The following is a 23,172-nucleotide window of genomic DNA, read 5'->3' on the forward strand; positions in this document are numbered from 1 at the left end:
TTAGCCCTTTGCCTGCCACATTATTACATGTAGTTGCGTCAAGTTCTATGGCACACCCATTTTTTAAATAAAAAAATGACACTTTGTTTTGGCTCTTGCACTGTTATTACCTGGTTTATCTAGCTCAGTTAACAGTATACAATGTTTCATTATAACTATTTCAACAACAGAGTATGAATAATGGTACCTGACTACTGTGGCGTTATAACAAACTAGAATGTTAAGAATAAAAAAGCGTCTTTTTTAATAAAAATACAGAATGTTTTGGCTCTAGTTTAGTTTAGTAAAACTTTTTCATCAAAACAGCTGTTTTCAATTTTTATGATTTGCAAAACCTAATTTTTTCGAATGGCAAAAATAATAATTACAAGGCAATATAGTGCTTTGTTTTTATGTTTTCATAGATTTATAGAGGTCTATACATGCTCAGAAACTCAGGTAAAAGAAGCTGTCATAAAGTTTTAAAGTGTTGATAAATATTTAAAAATCGTTTGCGATATCACAAATAAATTTGTGCTTTTTCAACATTATCTATCTCTTTTACCACTTATAGGTAAATAATTTTATTACCTGCCTAAAACTGTTTCATAGGAAACCCAAATATATTACTTCTGTAAACAAGTCAGGTTTTTAGATGCTGTATAAACATATTATCTTCATTCACCGATCACTGAGTTTCATAGATTATGAACAGTTGCAAACTTCCAGAAATGCAATATCGGTACTCGGGTCAAGTAAGTGCTTGTTCAGAAATGCAAAAATAGCACCCAACAAGTTAAAACCACAAGTGGTTTGCTTAAGGTTTTGTTTGAGATGATCTAGCAGAGATTAATAAATGTAATAATAAAATCAACACTGAGATGCGTCTTTATCTTAGCCAAAACTATTGCATCTAAAGTGTATTCTTCAGACAATGTTACTAATTAAATATAGGCGACACTTTGATAAGTTAACACAAAGGGAGCATTTTTTAACTCATTTATACCACTGGTGTGAAAAACCAAATAGCTACTATTGTACATAAATTAAAATTTTTATAAAAAAGTAGCATCTTAAGATATTCATAAAAGCAATGACCTTGATTTCAACTCAAAATCTTTGAAGATTTAGCTTTACAGACAAGTTCTTGTTTTGGTAGACTTACTATTACCATCTAAACTTTATTAGCATTAATACAACAGAAAAGTGGTAGCGTTATTTGAGTCAATCCCTACCAATTCTTTCTTGAAAAAGTTGACATTAGAAACGTATTATGTATGAAGCTCCCTAGAAAAATCAAAATTCAAATTTCAAGACACCTTATGCTTTTAATGGTGAAAGGCACATTGCCAGACTATCTATGAAATTTAAGTAGACACAGCGTATTTATTCTGATTGTAAAAGTTAATTTTGATTGAAAAAGGCTAACAAAACTGACTGCAACGTAAACTTAAGTTATTAATATAGATGATGTATCATATATGACAAATACAGTTACAAATACCGACAAAGAAGAGCATTGTAGCATTTCTTATAAGTGTTATCAGAAAGCACCTTGCAAATGTACCATTATGAGACATTAAATGAAACATTTTTAATAATAATGAGCACACAATAAAAAATTAACTATCAAGTTTGATGATATAATCAAGTGATTTTCTTACACTTACTTCCCAGGATGCATTAAACCTCCATCTTTGGCGTCCACTATTTTCCACTGCACCAGAAGTAAAACTGATCAAACCTGGCATATCAGGACCTACAAGTAATATTCAGGCAACTAGCGCCATCCGTTTGCAGTTGAGATGTTCACACAAAACTAATAGCCTTTGATTTACCAAGGTTAATGATTTTCTTTGCAATATGGCCAGAAGTTACCCTAAAAAGTTTGCTGCTTTCTGATCGAACAAATATAACAAAAGTATCAGCATAATACTTATACAAAATCAATAATGAATAATAAAAATAATGCAATCAGTTCTGCAAGAGCTATTGATTACTATTGACTAGACATGTTTGTGTAATAAAACTACTATATATTCTGGCATATAAGCCAATTCTAAGAGGGCCGTCCCATATCTGCGTAACTCTGATTAAAAGCAAACAAAATTACATCATGGTTACTTAATTTCAATAACTAAAACTTTAACCTTCATCTACTCAACTTGATAGTAAAAATAAAACATAAAATAAAGATTACCAGTACCGTTAACTCTCTAGCTACCAATCAAACTTTTATGGAAACAATTAAACACCTAACCATTTGGCATTGTTGCATATCATTTGTCATAGCATTTGAGCAAATTAGTTTGCATAGAAGTTTGCATCATCTGATGCCATCAGAAGGGCACAAATGTGTTGCAGAATGAGTTCAGACACTTTTGGTCCTTTTCATACTATTCTCGTTACCAAGTTAAGCATGTTCTGAGTCAGACAAGTTATCAGTATTATTAGAGCTTACAACAGTATTATTACTGTTAAAGATAAATACTCACTGTCGCTTCTACTATTGCCAATAACTAATCATAAGAAGTCATATGTCCACCTTTTAGGAAAACTATGGAGCTGCAATGCAACTGATCCTTGGAAAAAAAAATTAGCTATAAGAATGTGTTTTGCAAGGCAAAACAATGTCAGCGTGATATGAAAACATTGGCTCAAAACAAACAGACGATTGTTATCTCTGATTAGGCGGAGACACGATAAGCTAATTGTACAAGTCTAGTAGAACGTCGTTAAAGACAAAGCCGGGAGTCGAACCGGCCAGGCAGGTGACACGGCATCTAGTAATGCGTTAGGTCAATTAAAAGTTGGCTGAATAAACCATCCTACCCAAAGGCAAAGCCAAACAAAGCACAAAACGTTCACAAGGAACCTCAGGAATGACAAATACCAGTGCACTTAGAAACCTCATTCTATGCAGTTAATTGAAAGCGCACTACTCTTGACTGAATTATGTATTTAGGAAATATATTATACAGTCAAACTTAGATAAATCGCCCTCGGATAGCTCAAACACATGGTTAACTCAAACGAATATGTTGGGTATTTTCTCAAGCAATGATACATTGCTTTAGATAACTTAACTTCAACATAATTAAAGCGAAGAGTTTTTTGCCCAATGGCTACCGAGATGGTTGTTATCACTTTAGAATATTGCTTTATTCCAAACCAAAGGAATAAATACCAACTTTTAGCAGTTTTTAGGCCTCGTTATTACCATCTTTGGCAAAGTTTTCGTTAACGACATTTGTAAAGGTTTGCAAAAATCAAGTTTTACCAAACATGCGCTTTGCGATGGCCTTTCAAAAGCAAGGAAAAGCGAGGTAAACTCCGGATAAACTTATAGTAAAATTGGCAAAATTGATCTTGGCTAAAAGGCTCAAGAGAAAGATATGTTTTTTTTTTCTGAGTGTCTTAACTGCGATCAATTTTTGCCATTTTAACTTGAGAACGTCCTGGCAGTCGCATCACCTAAAACAACAAACAAATCTCAAGTGATAGAAAAGTATCTATACTTTTTGAAATTTTTTTCTAAACTTTACATGAGAAACCCTTTAAATTGCAACAAACAATTTATGCTTTTGACTTATATATAGTTTTTATGTGTACATGTATCTACTGATAAATACATGCATTTGCGACAGTGCTCTGATAGCTTGAACGCTCTGATAACTCGAACACTTTTGCTCGGTCCCTTGAAGTTTGATTTATTTGAATTTCATGTATAAATTATTTGCTTTGCACTTGAGTGGTTTGCTTTTGTTGTGGGGCAAGTGGAAAAATATTGTCTAGTCTTTTAAATTGCTGGCAAACTGAGAGAAGACATGGTCAAGGAAATGTTATGCAGCTTCGGGCTTGCAACTCTAATTGCTGGCAGTACCGAACTCCATGTTGACTGTCTCGATCTAAGCTGGTACAAAGCCTTTCTGAAACAAACTTGAAAGATGGCAGTCAATGGCCGTCAGGTCCGTGAATGAGGAACCAGTCAAAAAGAAAGCGATCGTGCATGACCAGTCGGTATGCCGGTTGGTGTTACTTGTACATCAAATGACAAAGCTGGAGATGATAAAGAGGCCACAGAGAAAAAACTCCTGCAATGCTGGAAATCCAGAGACCAGAGACGCAAGGACTGCTTCAGCTGGAAACCATAAAACCGAGTAAATGGCAAACAGCCGCAACAGTATGGCCAACTACTGATTTTACTAAAGCCCCGAATCAACCCCACTCAGCCAGTAGACATAATCAGAGGTCAGAGAGGTCAGAAACCAAAAGGTCAGAGACATCTTGCCAAGGAACTCCAACACGGAAAAACTCGAAGAGTAATGGAGATGAAACAGAGGAGGTCTGCCCCGCCAAACAAAAGGGATGGTGGTAAAGGAAACATTGGCCATTACTTTTTAGAGTTACTATAAGACGTAAAAAAGCTAAAGCTCCAAAAATGAAAAAATGGCATGAGCGTGTCAACACGATCCGAGCCAGATTAGGCCACACTAGGCTTTGTTGTTAGAAGTGCACTTAGAAATCAGCTCGAGGAGCCCCTGCCGGTTCAATGTTGCAAGCCTGCCTTGAAAGCAGCAAGGGCGACGTGCTTTGTATAATCCTTCAAGTTGAGCCAACAGATCAGAACTCCACTCTAGAAGTGTTTTTTTCGAGATCGCCCTCAGAATCAAATACAAAGGATTCTAACTGGTACATATTCAAAAGCCTGCTTTGAAAGAGGCAAACAGGCGTGTTTTATGCTCCCTTTTGGACAGAGTAGATATTTCCAAAAGGCCCCCTCAGCAGATTCAAAAGTGTCCAGGCCCAAACATCTGGCCTCACAAAGCAAGGGTGATACAGAACTAATCAGAGCAAGCTATAGACTGGTCCTACTCAACAAACTACTTCCTCTCCTAGATACTGGAGGAAAAATGATTCAGTTCCTGATTGGCAGTGGGTTTACCACAAACTTGCTGAAGAAGCGAGGGGTTGACAAGCTCCCTTAAAACACGAAGAAGTTGCTTGAGGAGATTGACAGTCATGACTTCATGACCAAAGGAACTCGAACACCACAGTGCCGACTAATAAATCATTTGTCTACCCATCAGGCGTAAATACCAAAGAGGTATTTTTGTTGAACCACATCTTTGAAAGCTCCATGCTAAAGATACCTTTATTGCTGGCACACCAGAGTGACACTAGAGTTCCAGCAGCTTATGGTTTCTGTCGACATTCTGCCTTTGAACTGGACAAATAAACAAAGGCGGCTTCAAGATTTAGCAAGATGCAGACAGTGATGAATAAGGCAGAGCCATCTCGCACAAACTACTGCCTGTTGGGGTTGATAAAAAGTTGTGTGCGAGTCTCCTGCTTGATACAAACTTGAACTAGCTTAGCCCAAGGAATGCATAGTCACGTAGTGCCTGAACCTTATGGACTAGCCTTTACACCTTCGAGCTAGTGTCATGGTTGAATGGAACACAAAAAGGGAAGATCACCAGGTGAATGATGAGATACCCCCGGTTTAGGATTTGCATATCGAAGAGCAAAAACTTCGAAGGTAGGCATGCCACCTCACCTAGGAGGCCTGTTCATAGCAACCAGAATAAACAGCATAAAACCGAGACAGGCCAAGTGACTGGTGAGACTACTGACACGATATCGCAACATGTTTGGACTCGTTAAGTAGATGGGAATGGACCTCCAAAGTTGAGCAGTCTATTACCCTGAAGGAGGGGACCTGGCCCATTCAGCTGCCTACTCATTGGCTTGGACCAGAAATTGAAGCTGCAGAAGAACACCAAGTGTTAGACCTACTTAGCAAAAAACTACTTTAGCTAGCTGGAGGTGCTTAGAGCTTCTTAGTAGTGTTGATTTAGAAAAATGATGGAAATTGGTGTTTCTGTATTGAGTACAGCTAGCTGAATGCAGTCACCGAGCATGACGCCTCTTCCCCAAATTGATGACAGCCTTGGTGCGCTTTCTAGCAGCAGATTTTTAGCACACTCGACCACTGGCTACTGTCAGTGGCTACTAACAGGTGCCCGTAAACACTGATTTAGAAGAGAAGTCAGCTGTTGCTACCTGCACTGGCTTGTGAAAGGGTCTGCGGTTCGATCTCACCTCCACACCGGCCACCATACAGAAGCTCATAGAGCCGTGCCACACGGTTTGCATTGGAAAGCGCTGCGGTTTTACTGACACACATTATCGGCATCGTCCCTGAATTTGGCACAAACCAACGTAGGTAGGAATAATGTAAGTGTTTCAGCGACTGAAAGAAGCTGGACTAAAGCTGAAACCGTCCAAACTACAACAGTCACAGTGTGTTTCTTGAGGCGTGTGGTTAACGTCACCTATGGGCTGGCTACTGACCCTAAGTAAACAAGGGCATTCCTAAAACAGCCAACTCTCAAAAGCCAGGAGCTCAAGAGGCTGCAAGGCTTGAGCCTGGTATAATACTACCGTCAGTACATTTCAAACTTTGCTACTAGAGCTTGGCCTCCACACCTGCTGATGAAAAATGGACAGAAATGGACATAAGGCAAAGAGGAGCAGACCGCCTTTGAGGATTTGAAAAAGTGTCTGTTCTCAGTGCCCGTGTTGGGCAATCTCAATCAAAGTCAGCCATACATCCTGTACACAAACTTCAACAGCTGTTTTGTAGGCCCGTGCTCTCACAAGTGCAGGATAAAACTTAAAATGTCATTAAATTCTTCATCAAAACTCTGGAACTGGCACAAAAAAATTACTGTTGCTCGAAGGTAACTAATGGCTGTGATCGCAATTGTGAAGCACTTCCGGCTTAATCTACACAAATGACATTTTCTTCTCGGTATCAGCCATGCCTCTCTCCAATTTCTATGTAGATAAAAAGAACCTTCAATCAGGTAGTCAGGTGGCCAGAGATTTTAGCTGAGTTTCCGCACACTCAATAACTCTGAGCCAAACTGCATTGCAAAAATGCCGATAGACTCAGCTGGCAAGCCTGTGATTACTGCCAGCAGCAAGCTCATCGAGCTGAGGAATAGAGGAGCAATGCAGGAGAAGTTCATCACCACAAGCCAGGCATTGTCGGGTAGACTTGAAAAAGACCTGACGGCTGTGTCAGGAGTTGCCAAAACGACATGTGAGGTGGTTGGGCTCATGAACCAACCTGTTACCATCATGGACGGAGGTTGACTAAAAACCGACCGAGGGTACTCTGGGGCTTGGCAACATGGCTCGCGTGATAATTTGATCTGACACCGACAAAAAACTGGTTCGGATGCAGGTGGCTGGTTGGCGACGACTTGCCGCCATAGCAGTAATATTTCTTATTATGAGAATTGCCAGATTTTGGAGCCTCCTATGACGTTTTGCCTGAAGATATAATGCAAGATGTAATTTCACAAAGGTCTATATTTTTTGTAATTTTCACATTTTATTCTATCAAAAGCTGTGCGAAATTGGGAATAATAATTTTAAAAAACCCAAATATAATTAGTTCTTTGTTGGCCATTAAGGTTGCGATGTTAATGCATCTAAAAGTGTCAGTCAGTTTTATCGTTGTTGTTCTTTGTATAAAAAATAAAACATGAGTTCCAAAATGATCTCAACTTGAAGTGAAACAACTTTTTTCCAGTTTAAAGCTAACTCGCAAAAACTTTAATCTCAAAGCACCAGTTTTATTGTTAGGAGCACTTGCAAAACAGCGACACGCTGATCATTAAAAATTACCGCAATAGTGATAGGCGCTTTTGACAAAATTGTTATAACTACCTCATTATTCCAATCAAACAAACTTAAAATAAAAAAACTTGATACTTCTAGCATTTTTTACAATAACGATTGGTCTTAAAATACCAGCATAGCAAAATAGTTGACATTGTAAAAATGACTCTCTAATTTAACAATGGTAATTAGTCCATCACCGCCAATTTAAAACTATTCCAGCTAGTATAATATTATTTTATATAATACATGTAGGATGTACACCCCATGCTTGTTTTCCACTTATACACATGTGCTTTATATATGTTGTTGGCACTTGTTATTTTTCTCTAAAAATGATCGTCAATAAATATTGAGATAGCAAATAACAATTAAGTAACATTAAAAAAACAGAAATTAATTTCATTTTCAACAAAACAATTATAAATATGACATATATCATTTAAAAGTTATGTTTTTATTTTTTTTGTAAAATTGAGTAGTATTTTTTAAATATATCATCTAACAAGAGTTTATATTTTTAATACCTGGTATAGACTGTTACTAGTGCAACTAACATACGTGTATGCTATTTCAGATGGGCCTTTAAGAAAAATGCTACTCAAATAAAAAAGTTAAAAGTTACTTAAAATTTTGCAAAGAATGGGAAAAATAGGTCAAAAACAACAGTCAAAAGTCGGAAGTCGAGTCAGTCAGTGTGATGCCAGTCACATGCCTAAAGGAGGTCGACACAAGTGACAGATTGAGTCGCCTGAGCTGAAGCCGGCTTGGTAATCCTGTGTTGTCTCCTTACAGCCAAGCCTGCCTGAATTGACCTAACCACAAGCTGACAACTCACCTGCTCTCATGAAAAAAACATTTAAAAAGGCAACCAACAGACCACCTACCTAACCCAGGAAATATACCAAGGAGCTCTCAGCCCGAACTGAGAGAAATTTGGAGTGGCAAGCTCAAATGTTAGGATGCCCTATGGCTGACAAACTGGCGAGCAAAAAGAGCATGTCAGCTGTTGGAAGACAGCGGCTGCCGGCAAATGTTAGCTCGCTGGACTTTCAGTTTGATCCCGGTTTGGAAACTAACTAGAGAAGATCACACATTTGCAAAAAGTGTGGTCTGTTGCCTGGAATATGACACAGGCTCTGGTCATAGTTGATTTATGTGTCTTCGAGATCGATGCCGAGTGGACGGCCAGACTCAAGGCCTCCACTTAGGAGCAAACACGGTGGAACATTGTCGGTGCCAGAGCTGGTTCCTGAGTCAACACTGATGTGGCAACTAACACTACGATCTTACTGAACCCAGACTCGACGGGCAGCACAATCCCGGTAATACTTTTTGGTCAACTTCCGAGTCGACTATGCTACCGAGCAAACCATGCTACCAAGAGGTGGAGCCCAACAAAAATTAAAAGGTATATAAAGAGCGATGAAGACCAGAACACCTGGAAGACTCACTCTGTATAGTTATTGGTATGCAAACTATTCTTGACTGCATCATATATTTGAAAAAAGCATATATCAATTGCTTTGCCCACGAATAGTTTTTTTCTTTGTGGAGCCAGAACAGTAACTTGATCAAGTCCTTCACGCAAGTTTTCCCTATTGGAAACGTTTCGTACTAAGCTCGAAAAAGCTGCTCTATTTTTGCAAACTCTGGCTTTGATAGGTATGTACGGTGCGTTATGATTTAGAGGGCTGGCTAATGTTTGAATTTAAATGAATTCCCTATGTTCAGGGTTGTTTTTTCTATGGCTGGCTTTTATGCAAGATAAGCTTATAAGCAGGGAAATACAGTATTGTTGTGGAATGTGATCTACTTAGAGCTGAGTCTAGGGCTGAGCTAAACCGATCCAGGCTGTGCTCAATCAGGCAGAATAAAGAGGTGAGAGTTAGGCCAATCAGAGCCAAGCCGAACTGAGTAGAACCAAGGCAAACCAAGTCGAGCAGAGCCAAGCCAAAGCCGAGCCGGGTCAAGCCCAGCCAAGTAGAATGAGAGGCGGGGCCTACCCGCTATTTAAGCCTGAACAATTGTGCTAGAGAGCAAAGCTGTTCTGGACCTGTTCATTGCATGTACTAGACTATTCTTGTACTCTTATCAACCAAGTAGAAATACATGCATAAACTTATGCATCAAGTCTTATACTGGTGGAGTAAGTAAGGGTGGCACAAAACCTTTACAGTATGTAATATTTCATGTTCATAACAATAACAATAATATTCTCATCTCTACTTTAATAATTAAATTAATGACATATGGACAACAACTGATATAGCACATATTTTCTAATATACGATTTAGTTTAACAGTAGAGCTTGTAACAGTCATTGCTTTAAATACTCATTCTACAAATTATTCAGTCATATAGTTCACATTAAAATATTTGTTGAAAGATATTTTAAAAGAAAGACAACAAATATATTCACTTGTACAATGAGTGGTTGCCGTGACGAATTCTGACCTCCCATTGCCTTTAGAATTATGAGCTCTTAGCCGACATTGTGTAGTTGTGTACGGTTGATAGCCACATACATCTTTAGATCTTGCAAGACCTGCACCTTTCCAGCTTCCATCATCACACTTATACTGTTACAAGAATGTAATACAATTTAGCATTTATATGCATATATACAATGATTTGAAAATTTATCTTGCAATTGTTTAACTCATAACTTGGTGTAAAAATACCTGATATTGTGTTATGGTCCCTCCGGGATACTCTGGTTCTGTCCAACTCAGTCTTACACAAATAGAGCTCAGTGCAGTAATATCCAGCTGATTAGACTTGAACTGAGGTTCTATAGTAATAAGTTCAACAGTGAGTCACCAGACAATGACCTTCTACTACATTTGGCCTGAAACTATGTTTTTAGTTTGAATAGTTTTGGTTAACAATCAGCTCAGATATTAACAATCACTTAATAATTTCTGTTGTGCTGATTACTAAAGCTGTAAAACTGGAACAGAAACAAAGTTTAATTTAAGCTTATTGAGTTACGGGAATAATTTGTTGATGTCATATAACATGTCATTTCTTATTTTATTGCTGAGCCGCCATATGTTTTTTCTAAACTAATTTGAATGAAATGTACTCATCATGACTGGCTGACAACTACAACATATGTAAAATAAGTGAGATGGTGTAAGCAATAATTCTTATTGTAGTTCTCTAAACGTAAGAAAATTGTTAAAACTCCTTAAACATAGACCTATATTGACTGTGATGCTATATTCATAAAATGTGAGTTCAATTAATTAGGTAAAAAGCCATTTAAAAGCAGACTTACTCAGAATTCCTGATCTGTCAGTTTTACTTTGAAACTCTGAAGTTCCTTTGGAGTTCTTTGCTCTGACACTAAACGAAAATGCCTCATCTCCATCGATATAGAATACTGTAGTTGGCTCTGTTTGTTCCTCTGATAAAGCAGCGCTGTTCAACTTAAAGCGGTACCTTATTGGTTCATTACAGTTGGCTCTGGCGGATGCCTAAAATAATGGTATATTATATCATTGCATCACATACAATATTAATAACTGTCAGCAAAAATATATGTAAGTAGTAGCATAAGGTACTTTAATAGTTCTGTTTTAGGAATAGCTAACAAAGGTTTATTATGTCAGCAAAAATAGACAGTTGAGGCATTTCATAGTCATACATTGACATACAAATGGTCGAACGTATGAGAGACTTGAGTTATGACCCAGCTTGCAGGCAAGTTTTAAGCAAGTTAATGGCAATGTATGTCAGAAGTTTTTTTATGAGAACAGCATTGCTCTGTATCTTTTGTTTTATCATTTTAATTTTACCACACGTATTTTGTTGGTTAATCAGTGCAGAACTAAGTGAATTAAACATACTGTACGTAGATCAGAACAAATTCATGTGGTGAATGATAGTGCGAAGAAAAATGACTTGATAAAAATTGATATTAAACATGAAGTCATAAAAAGGTATGAGAGTGGTGTGTGCATGATTAAACTGGCTTACTAATATGACAAAAGTACCTTCGCAATATGCCTAACCAACAAAATAGAAGGATAATATTAATTGCATCAATCCTTTAAAAGAATAACCATAATTTCTCAACGGTGTAGCAATAATAACAAAAATATGAAGATACGGCTCATTATTGGGACAAAAGACAAACGATTGGCTGGAAATAGCATGACTGAAATCATAATATTAAAAAAGACTGTACAGTCAAACCACAATTGGTGTGCAACTCGGTGAAGTTACCTGTTTTCACAAAATAAAGGATGTTGAAAAAAAAATTCAAGCGATATGGTGCGCAAAGTTTCAGACTGTGGTTACACTGCAGTTTATCAAACAATGGGCTAATCTGTGCTTTAACCTGCTGTCAATACCACTTGACAGACAAAACCTGCTGATAAATGAAATGTATCATGATCCTCAACAATGGTTCTCATTGTCTATTTGTTTTCAAGGAGAGCATTTTGGGCGAATACAGCTTTATCGAGGTACCTTATCTCTTGCCCGATACCACCCCACTTCTACAGCCCCACTTCTATAGCTCATGAACAAACAAGTATTTTTAATCTTTACAAACTACAAACAAAGCATTGGATAAAAATAATTTGATGCAACCGATAACGCAAATCTCACACTTCGTGAACTTTTGAAGATTTTTAAAAATATTTTCCATTGTTTGAAAACCATTGACAATGTGTGGCAGTATTATGCAATGTGCTCCTAATTCAGTGCAAATGAAATTTTTCATCGGTTACTGTTGCTGAAAGACGTTTTCAAGAAGCATATCGGAAAAAGTCTAAACCGGTGTAAACAGACAAAATGGTGTTGCTTGGAAACTCTATGGAGCTGAAGGTTGGCAGGGCAGATGTGACCAACCTTGTCGAGAAGCAATATAAAAAACTGATGAGACAATAATTGATAGCGCTTCAAGAAATGCAATATTCTGAGAAACGAAAAAGAGAAACGGTCATATTGCAGTCGTACATTTCAATTGATCATACATGATCATACCAACTAACAAAACTGAAAAATAAAATAATTCAAATGAAGCTAATAATACGCTTTGCTTATCATGGTTGTCGAAAGGTCTGTTACGACTGCATTGTAAGATTGATCAGCTGTCACTAATGCTTGCAATTAAATTATAGTAAGAATTATCATTTAATTTATTGCTTTTTGTAATGTATCCTTACCATCCATGATGCACTGTATTGCCACATCTGGCGTCCACTATTCTGAACTGTTGCATATGTGAGAGTGATAACACCTGGCATATCCGGAGCTACAAGACAAAATCACACTTTTTACTGACATCTGTAGAGCTAATTTTGATTCTTCGATTTTGGTTTGATGCTTGAAAATAAATAATTTAAATGAAAGGTAACTACATTTTGTAATAAAAAGAATAATTAAAAGGATGTTATTTAAACGAAATGTACCATGCAGTTAGACAGAGGTTGTTATTCAAACAAGACATTAATATAGTAAACCGAGTTGTTGCCAGGTTAGTTGCCAGGTTTAACAAGTAATACAACTAAAAATTTGATTACAAAAATTGGGCCTAACCAGATGTGCCAAAAATTATTGAAACATTGTTGTTAACAAAAATGAAAGTTTGGCTCATAAATAATAAGAACAATATAAAAATTTTGTAGTGAAGAATTATAATAACGAATGAAGGGAAGTTAGTAAATATTATTTGAACAATTCCAAATTTTAAATCAAAGTTGTTCAGCATTATATAAAAACATAGTTACGTAGTTATCAAATGATCAATATATCACATTGTTTTATTTCTTGCATTTGAGACACACCTAGCACACAAACACTGTATACTAATGAGCATTTTAACAGCTCCTAATTTGTGTAACAAACTCGTAAAGCATTATGTAAAGATATTCTTCAGTGATTATCAATAACTCCATATGAGGTTGCATAAATTGTTGGATTTGAAGCATACTCAGCACCAAATCATTTATAGTAACTGAGTTACAGACTTTAATCACCTATAAGTATATTATTGTTGTAAAGAGTGTAACCTATAAAGGGTGTCAACCGTGTCTACTAGTTTGGAGAAAAGCTATACCAAATGATAAACAGATTAAAGGCTAAAGATTTTTACCATCACACTGAGTCGATATCACTTTAGAATACTGTTGCCCTTGACATTTTACTCCTTGAACCCAGCATGATACAGTGAATGCATATGATACTCCAGGTTCAAGTCCAGTAAACTCTACAGTACGTCGCTGTGAATTTGCGCTGTGTCCAACAGTCTGAGTAGCAATGTTATTATTTGTCGTAACTCTGTACCTGTAAAAAATAACCAAAACGATCACTTGAAGTTTGACGGAGAGATCATAGAAGTTATTTATTATCAGCCAAAAATCAGGTCACAAATTGGAGTTTCAATGATATTTTCTGTATCATATTGTCTAAATATTAGTTTTGACCAACATTGTCAATTGTCAGAATGAACAAAAATATCCTCAATGATAGACCAACATGAAGTACAATAAATTTTTTTAATTCTGTCTTTTGGAAAAAGAGGATAATGCGATCGAAGAGTTTACTTACAGTTCAACTGAAGCTTCGAGAATCAATCTGCTATCAGCAAAAAATTGGGGTAAAAATTAGGTTTCCTTAGGTTTTTATGCAATTTTGTCAGAATATCAAATTTTAATAACAAATTCAAATTGCCAGAATAAACAGGAAGCTATGCAATGATTGACTTAAACAATCACAATGTTAAATATACATACGTATAATAAATTTTCCTCGTTTGAATTTGATTATCAAAACAATGTTTTTTCAACTACCTTATTTATTTATAAAAGGATGAAATGCTTGGACGGGCTGCTTAGAGGGGAAAAATTAAATGAAATTAGCTGGAAGCTAAACAACAATAAACATAATAGTTAGAAATGACTTTTTAATGAATTAAAAATGAAAACATAAAATACTATAAAAGACTTGAATGTTGTTATTCTCAAAATGTTATAGCCTAAAACTCAATGTTTACCTTTCTACATAAAAAGCTTAACTTTGAATTGTTTTGATTTTAAAAGCTTATTTTCTTTTACTTTTATTATATACATATATATATATAACAAAATTTCCTTGTTTGAATTAGATTATCTTAACATTGTTTCTTTAACTACCTTATTTATTTATAAAAAAGATGAAAAGTTCTGACAGGTTGCTTAGATGGAAGAGATTGAATGAATTTAGCTGGAAGCTAAACAACGATAAGCGAAATAATTAGAAATGACTTTTTAATGAACTAAAAATGAAAACATAAAATACTATAAAATACTTTAATGTTGTTATTCAGAAAGGTAAATGTAAAGTGAAATATAGATGGCTTGAACTTTATCGTTCTTAAAATACTATAGCCTAACACTCAATGTTTACCATTTTACATAAAAAAACCTTATTTTAAATTGTGTTGATTTTAAAAGCTTGTTTTTGACTTTATTACCTGAAATGAAGTAATTAATACTATGAAACCTTTAAAGTAATTGTCAAATATTGGTTTCAACCAGTAATTGGTGGCAAATCACTTTGGCATTTGATTTTCCTATTAGCCACCGAGCTTTTAACTATGAACTGATTCTTTTTGACACTGTTCAGTAAGTATCATATTTTAAAATCAAATTCTCATGGTGAATGTTTGTTACTTGCCCTATCTATCAGCTGCTAAAATGGCTATTTGCTGTAGAAATTTCTGCTAGAAAATTAATAGTAAAAGTAATTTCTAACATGAATGAAGCAAAATATCTTGAACATATGGCAGGTGACAAATATATATACCACAAACTTGTATTTATTTAATGGCCACACCAATTTGAACACCACCTCTATTTGAGTGCCACTATGAGAGAAGGGTTGCAAAATAGAGCACCACCATTTAATTGAACTCCACATATATTTGTCTGCCACTATTTGACATTCTTTATAAACCAAAAATAGTGAGTGATCAGTAGAAAAGTGTCTACAAAAATGTGCTAATAATGATTTGATTACATCAATAACAATTATTTCCATGATTGTTTTTGTTTGTATAGAAATCCATTTTCTAACTTCATGCCTTTAAGTTTTTCGTTAAAAACTTTGATTGCTTCACAAAAAAGAACTAGTAACTGAATCAGACTAATAGTAGATTTTTTGTTGAAAGTTCTCTTGGTACATTGGCTTATGTGAAAAAGCTATAGCAGTTTTGATGGAAAAAAAGCTAAAAGTTTATTATTTTCCCAAAAGGTTTCAAAGATCGCAACGGGTAAAGTATTTGCTCTGCTAAATAATTGTTTAGAAGCTATAATTGACTAGTTGGAGAAGAGGTAGCAAGCAGATGTGCAGAAAAAGTTCAGTTCTAATTTGAAAAATATTCATGTTTCTGAAATGAAATTGTTGCCGACAAAGTACGGTATAAATACATATATAAATATATATAAACCTAAATATATATATGTATATATAAATATATATAAACATAAATATATATATATTTATATATATATAGTAATGTATATATATCTGTATATATAGACATTACTATATATATATATATCTACTATATAAACGGCAATCGTTGTCTGTGTATCTGTGTGATTGATTGTCCGCCTTATAGAGTACCGTAATTTTTCGATTATTAGCCGCTACTAGGTATCTAGGGCACGTTTACGGGATTCTCCGGTTAGTACATGCCTCTACTATACATAACCTATTCATAGTTTTACACAGTGCACGTCATATCTGGTTAGCGCGCCTCTTTACGGCGCCGAACGACATTGGTGCGTTCGGTACAGCAAAATCGCGGCCACGTGAAAAAAAGCACCGTTCTGAGTTCGGCAGCCTATACAGCTATACAAATGTACTAATCATTAAATAAAACAAATTAATGAATAGTAATTTACATGCGATTAATATTTACTGCCAACGAGTACCGAGAAGGTCACACGAACATTGATTTCTTGCGGTCACGGGAAAACGCAGTTCTCACCCACTACATTTCTACATAAAAAAGGTAGGTATTTCTTAATCAATGCTGTATTGTCTATGAATTGCCACACTTCCACTACATAAACCTTTCACTTGCGTCCGTGTACAAATTTAGCTATCGGCCTACTGCCAGCCATTTTGCCGATATTGCTTGATATGTATACGATATTTTTTCAATTTCAAACTCCATCTATACTGTTTGTTTTGGTTATATATTTCATTTTGCCAACATGTTAACAAGCACTGCTATACAAAAAATCATTGTATCTATATGCTGTGCATTTTAATTATCTGTCATGAGTCATCAACATATATAAGTAGTTATTTGTTTTTTAACTCAGACGCACTTAATGAACTCGCACAAAAAATCTTCGTTTTTAAGTTAGAGATTCTCGAACGAAGATTTAAAATTAAATTTTAGGCTAATTTTATAGAGAAATCTTTAGACAACATTGTCACTACTATAAAAGTCTTAAAGACCGTTGGTTATGTTATCAACGAATAATAAAATTCAGTTCCTAGCAATTGCTGGTAAAATTGCAAAATGTGTCTACGGCGGTCGACCATAGAAAACGCATAAATGAGTCTACTTCAGTGAAAGGGTTGGAAACGTTGGATTTGCCACTGTTTGTGATAGTAAACATGTTCACTTCGTTCTGAGTTACTTTTATTCTTTTCCAGCTACGAGTACTACAGCTACTACAGAACTTGCACGGGTACTGCTACTGCGTTTTACCTACTAAATTTCTACATCGAAAAGGTTAGTATTGTTGTATGTTATTGCTCTTTACTATGTTATTGCTATTGCTATTTTAATTATATGTGTAATCACAAAAATCTGAATCAGCTATATCATCAACATATGTAATTGTTTTCTAACTCGATGGCATTTTCAAAACTTACACAAAATGGTTGTTTTTAACCACTTCGGGTACAATTGCATAATCCAATTTCGCGTTCAGGTACAATTAAATCATGATGCTCTACAGATTATGACATGGTTCAACAAAAGTCATTTTAACCGTAGAAGCACTCACATTTTTACATAGAACACCTATACTTTTAAAAAGCAAAGAAAATTCTGTATCTGATCGTATTATCTTTATTTCAAAAATTAAAAATAATAAATATTGAAAGTAGCATGAAATAACGGTTTTATTAAAATTCGTGTTCTACGAACATTTTTGACTAATAAGGGTAGCATGAAAATGTATAAAACTATATATAATAACAAACAATTAAAACATACTGTGTATACAATGCAATCTACAGTCTCTTCCATAGCTGTTAACTTATCTTCGTCACCACTCTACTGGAAGTCTGCCATTTCTATCGCTGAATTGAAGCCTATAGCATCAACTACTAACTACTACGCGTTGTTACTAACTGATCTAGATGTTGAACTTTGAACCCAAATTACTCGAAATTCTTTCATTTGACTATGGCTGTTTGACCAGTCCGATGTCTGCAAACATGTCTGAAGGTCATGTTTAGCTTTGTAGATAGAGTGTAACTGTAAGCAGGCTCTAAATTTAGATGGATGAGTAATGCAACTACGCAAAGCCTAAAAACTGGCTAATGAACTTGAGAAGAATATACTCGAAGCCGCTATAGCGGTGCATGCACCGGAAGTGGTTAACTTGGAAATTCTCAAACAAAGATTTAAAATTAAATTTTAGGCTAATTTTATAGAGAATTCTTTGGACAACACTGTCACTTCATACAAGTTTTAAAAATCGTTGGTTATGTTATCAACGAATAATAAAATTCAGTTACTAGCAATTGCTGGGAAAGTCGCAAAAATGTGTCTATGGCGGTCGACCATAAAAAAACGCATGATGGAGTCTACTTCAGTGAAAGGGTTGAAAACGTTGGATTTGTCACTGTTTGTGATAATAAACATGTTCATTTCCTTCCGCAGCTAAGTTACTTTTACTTTTTTTTCCAGCTACAAGAACTACAGAAACTACAGAACTTGCACGGGCACTCCGAGCCTGGCGAGAGGCAGCGGTGAGAAGAAAGCGAGCAGTGTACATTACAAAAAGCACACCATCTCATTCAATGTTAGAAATGCTTGAAGCAGTACAATACCTTCCAAAAAGCCTATTGCCCAAACGCAAAAACAGATTGATTCCCGTAGAGAGAGATCGAATTTGCGAAGCAGCAGCAAGACGAGCAGAAACTGCAGAGCAAACGCAGCTACGCCAACAACAAAACGGAACTGCTGCTGCAGCTGCTAGAAGAGCAGAAACCGCCGAACAAACACGGGTACATCGAGAGCAGGCCAGAATAGATGCTGCAGCCGCTAGAAGTGCAGAGACTACTAGACCGACCCCAGCAGTAACTCAAACGGCTCGGAGCAGCCGCTACATCGGCCAGACGTGCAGAAACCTGCGAGCGGATGCAGCGGCGACAAGAACATGATGCACTAGCTACAACAGCTGCTCAGCGAGCTGAATTTTTGGAGCGGATGAAACGGCGACAACAGCGAGATGCACTAACTACAGCAGCTGCTACCAGGCGCCGTGTATGGACAGAAAACTTCGCGCTTGACTACAGTCATGCAACACAGTATAGGGTTGAATCTTTTATGGGACGAATGTCCAAAAATGCTCCAGATGTAACGCCTTACGTTGAAAAGGCGAGAGGCCATATATGTAGTTTATATAGTAGATTTTATTGATAATAAATTTTATCAACAACCACATTACTGCTGCACAGTTTGTATATACCATGTCAAAACACAGGCTATAGACGAATAACTGGTGAGTCATGATTAGTGTTTCAAGCATGCAGAAGTCTCAATTCAATAAAAGCTGGCAATAGCTAAGCAGTGCAACAGCAAAATATTTTCTAGAGTTTCTTAAAATATGTAAAACTTTTCCATACTGCCAGTTTGAAGAGCGTCAATTTGCCTAGCAATGTCAATTTCATTATCAGTTCTGTGTACAAAATTAGGACAATGCCGATCTGAGTAGTTCGAGACTGATGCATTGTAGACTAGCTGTAAAACACATTGCATATCTCCAATGGGCTCTCCAACTTTATTGATATGTACAACTGCATATGTGTATGCAGTCAAATCAGCACAAAAAATTCAGTAGATTGCATATTTGGAGTTGTTTTTCTGGTATGAAAGACAACTCTCAATAAAACTATTGCTTTACGTAAATCTGTTCCCGAACACGGGTAATGCAGCTAGTATATATATGTATATATATATATATATATGTATATCTATATATATATATAGTAATTTTATATTTATATATATGTAGTAGTTTTTCTTTTTTTTAGACATTCTATCTGAAGAGTGTGATACTTATTGTACCACATGAAACTATTAGTAATAAAATGTTTAACTTATAGAGTGAAGTTCCACTTATAAATATTTTATAATTTAGCTCTGATTTATCATTGAGCACTCTGTAACGAACTGTGCAGCGTCCACTTCGTCTATATATATATATATATATATATATATATATATATATATATATATCACAGAGAGAAAAAAATGATTGTAATTTGATTTAGCCAGGCTTAAGATTTAATATTATGTTGATAATGATCTAAAAATCACTGTTACCCATAACACATACCCATACTGATTGAAAAATGATTTGATAATGATAATTAATGGCAAATTAATCAAGAGCTGGAGTAAATAGTGAGTCTTTCCTACATTCAACTGACAACTCAAACTTCAATCACAACTGATCATTCTTAAATCAGTGAAGCAAAAAGAAAAAATCAATCATATGACGCTGATGATTGATTTATTAATGATCACTAATTAATTGTTGACAGCCGGGACTATCAAAATTCAATCACATACTTCCTCATGAATCTGTTTTAAATCATTGTTGAAATAAATCAAATTTGAGACAGTTGCCATTTAATATTGATTCCACAATCCACAGCAGTTTAGACCAAGAGTTGTTCCCACTTTAATCTGGTTACACATATCCCTACCACTACTTCTATTACTACTAGTACTACTACAAGTACTACAATGGTGCTGCCACTACTAGTACACAATGAAATTCTATACCCCAATAATAAATGGATCAATCATTCTCTGGTCCACCTCTTGTCGGTACTAATTTTGTTATGTGTCAGAGTTAGCCAGGGTCTTTGGGTGAGTGAGCCAGATCCTGGCCATGTCACAGAGATCCCCCCACCACAGCTATGCTTCTGAATCTTTTGATTTGAATGCCAAATAGTCTGGTAGCCAAGTCCCAGCCAAGCTACAGAAAGCTACAGCCTTTGCATGTTACATGCATAGCTCAAACATAAATTTATTTCTATGAACAAAATATTTTGTACATAGCATTAATTTATCTATATACTACTACAAAAAAATACAACCATGTTCAATTGTCTCTGTATGAAATGCTTAGAAGCATTCAATTTGCTAGAGTCCAACGCTATAAAGTTGCCGCGTGAGCTACCATAACAATTGTTTTTCTCTGTATATTCCAAGTATAATAAAAGTTCAAAAAGTTTACATCATTTCAATCATCTGAATTATTTTCTATTCTGATCTGACAAAAAATCACTAACAATCGCAAGATCAAATAACTTTTATTTTACCATTTTCAAATTCGAGCCTATGTTGACTAGGTTTTTCAATTTTTATTCTTTTCCAAGAAGGCACGATTTTTTTAGCTTTTAGCACAAATCAACGTCTCTCAGATAATCGTTTCATATTGTAATTCATCGACTAATATCTTGTTGATGATATTTAAAACTTACTAGCATTCACATCCTTTGTTTACCGCTACTAGACGACAGCTTTATAAACGTCTATCGAAAGTGACATAAAGTTCGTTTCTCCACGCAACAGATAAACGACATTAAAATGATATACGATAAACGACACCCTTTCCCCAGCCCAAGGGTTGAAGTCAAGCAAAAATGATTTGAATTCCAGGATTTGTGCATCAAAAAAAGGTACTGCCATGGCAGAAACCGCAGTATAGAAGGATACGGCCCTGCATGGCAGTTTAGTGAACTGAGCTAAGAAATGTAATGCATTGTATTTTGAACCGCATAAAGCTGGGGTTAGTTCATGAAATTATCTGTTCCCTAATTGGAACTAGACAGAAGCGTTGGATTTGAACTTGGTAGTGGAAACTAACAGTCAATAAATAAAAAGTACTGGACATCCTTCCTTGCTGAGATCCGGGCACTGCCCCCTTGATTGATTCATATGAACAATTTATACATTTGGAGAATTATAAATATATTAATTCGTCAGTTTGTTCAAACCTAGCTAGATATTCTCTCAAGAAAGGTTTTCAACATGGCATTGTTGCGTTCACTGAACTAAGGTTTCTTTGCACAACTTTGCGGAAATGGTGTGTAGCCAAACACCGTTTTTGGCCCAAGACTGCTTTTGTCTGATCGCTGGGATAATGAAATGCTGGAATAAGACTACACAACAGAGTAAGTTATTGAGAATTGGGTAACTGCATTAACCTGTTGCCTAAAAAATTTAAAATGGTAAAATACGAAATTTTCTCTAGCAACTTATCTCATCTTAATATGTTTAGCTTGGATGTCAACAGTCTAGTAATATAAGGGCCAAGACTGAGATCTCATTAATAAATCCAGACCACCATATCATCGATTTAGCTGTACAGACTGCAGCGAGTCATATCTCACGTTCTACCAGCAACACAAAATTGAGCTGTCATTTACAAAGCTGTTTACCTGGTATTAAGCTGGTATTACCCGGTTTAAGCTGGTATTAACGAGCTTATGCAGAAGCAATGAAAGCTCTTTAGGCATGCTCTCTATCTAATGAATCCAATGAAATAGCTGGCCAAGGACTGACATGATCAACTTGCAATAGTTGTTTTAAATTTTCTACTAAACCTTGGACTGTTGTAGTAAGGAAATAGCTATGATAAGAATGTTGTTGAGTTTCAAATCTGGAATATTTGAAAAATTGCCTTATTGCATATTATTGGTCTACTCTGGAATGTCAACAGTATAGTTATTATAGACTTCTTTGATATTGAAAAAAATTCATTTTGAAGCAATTGAAATTTCACAAGCATGACTAAGTTGTGTACATATTAATAATTAGAGCTTTGTATATATTCTTCTTGATAAACATTGAATTTTGTTGTGAAGCTCTTGACTAAATAGTTGTACATGTAAAACCAAGTAAAATTATAGTATCACACCTTTTCACACTTGCAGAAAATTGGAATGAGCTACAATAAAGGAATGTTGAAAACGGGGCAATCAGCCAAACATTGCTTTTGTAGACAGTTTTAGATATAATCGATATCAATGGTAAAAACCCTCTATCTAATATGATTGGTTTTATTGTTTTATTTATTATTTAGTTTTATTGTAGCCTAAGCTCAGCCTGTCTCAGGTTAGTTGCAGTTGATATATTTTTATATACATGCTAGATGGTAAACTCATTGGCTGTTATGCTACAGCCTTCCTAATTCAGCGAGCCCAATAATATCTACTAGCCAATGCGCTAA

Source organism: Watersipora subatra, chromosome 9, assembly GCF_963576615.1.
Source record: "Watersipora subatra chromosome 9, tzWatSuba1.1, whole genome shotgun sequence".
Classification (NCBI taxonomy): Eukaryota; Metazoa; Bryozoa; class Gymnolaemata; order Cheilostomatida; family Watersiporidae; genus Watersipora; species Watersipora subatra.